Source organism: Petaurus breviceps, unplaced genomic scaffold (genome assembly GCF_028583685.1).
Source record: "Petaurus breviceps papuanus isolate PSGF00001 unplaced genomic scaffold, PetGlider_PUasm1.0 76, whole genome shotgun sequence".
Taxonomy (NCBI): domain Eukaryota; kingdom Metazoa; phylum Chordata; class Mammalia; order Diprotodontia; family Petauridae; genus Petaurus; species Petaurus breviceps.
This window is the reverse complement of record NW_027186473.1, coordinates 26,268,360-26,269,906: the sequence shown is the minus strand read 5'-3', so window position 1 is coordinate 26,269,906 and position 1,547 is coordinate 26,268,360.

Sequence of the window (1,547 nt, the reverse complement as noted above, 5' to 3'; positions counted from 1 at the left end):
AGAACCCAAAGTTCAGAGTGATTACTCTAACTTACTGAACTATGGGGACTTATCTGGTTTTGCTGCAATGAATATGATGGAGGAAATGATGCTAGAGAACTAGATGCTAAACAAAAAATGTATACAAATGCCGCTATCTCTCCCTCCTCCCCTCCCCTTCCCTCCCCTCCCCTCCCCTCCCCTCCCCTCTGCTTCCCTTCCATTCTCAGAAGCAATATTTCTCGATGAGAAATTTCTCTCTCATGGCTACTTGGGGAACAAGACAAGTGGTAGAAGAATATCTCTATCTGGGTACATATAGAAAAAAGGAGAGTCAAGTGTATGGTCAATGAGAATTGATATATATTCCAAAGTTAGTGATAATAATAAAAAAACCTCTAACAAGTTAAAAATTAAACATCCTGGATTTCTTCAAGCTTTCCTTTTATCTTCTTGTCACTTTTAGCGCTGAAGCCTTGAGATATCAAAGAATAATAAAAAAAGCCAAATCAGATGAGTTTTACTATTCTGAGAGAGTGAAATATTGAAGGAAGACCAATAAAGGGAGAAAAGAGACAGTGTTTTCCAAACTCCTTTAGTTCAGATTAATGTTGATGACTATCATTGTGTACGCTTCACATAGCACTTTGCTATATCAAGTGCTCTGTATAAATATAACAACATAATAACTTATTATTTACAAAATGTTTCACAATTATGCTTGCAATTTCCATCAATGTGTCCTCTTTTGTGCAGGAAGGAACAGCAGGGCCTTTGCTAAATTGTGTACTTTGGTGACTGTTTCCTTCATCTTTGTATTCCCTGTTCCTAACTCACCATCTGGCACACAGTAGGTATTCAATAAATTTTTGTTGTTTTGAATAATAGCAAAGGAAGTAGGATATCACCTGTTTTAGGATATAGAGTGGGAGAGTTTTTTTTTCTATTCTAGTATTCCTTAAAATAATAATTATATTGTATTTATTTGGACTGGCTCATATGAGTTTGTTTTGGTTATATTTGCTAGTCCCCCTCCCCCCATTAGCTTGTATTTATTTTGTATAAATTCTGTATATACTTAGATGGCAATGCTGCAGTATTCTAAGCTGGTGAACTGGCAGCCAGGCAGACATTCATCTTCATCACCTCTACCTCCCTTTGCTGTGAGCCAGGCTATTCTTACTCTCAGGTACAACTTTCTCTCTAACCAGTCCTTCAGCCTTTTTCCTCTGGAAAGGGGCTTAAAAAAAAAAAAACAAAAAGCAAAACCAGGGCCACAAAAATGTAGATGCCTATTTCAGGGTCAATTCAGCCAGTGACTGCTCCTACCACAGCTGATGACTTATTTGCCTAGAGAGATTCTATTAAAAATTATCTTTCTGGTCTAGTAAGGTATAAAAATGAATCAATAACTTCTTTTTCTTGGTTAGAGTCCTCAGCTAGAGAATGCAATCTGGAAAAATACTACAGATTTAAATCTCTGCGCCTTCCTAGTTCTCAATTGCCCCTTTCAATGTTGCATTGAAACAATAAGACTGTTAGGCAATATGAATGGTGAATAACCTTAT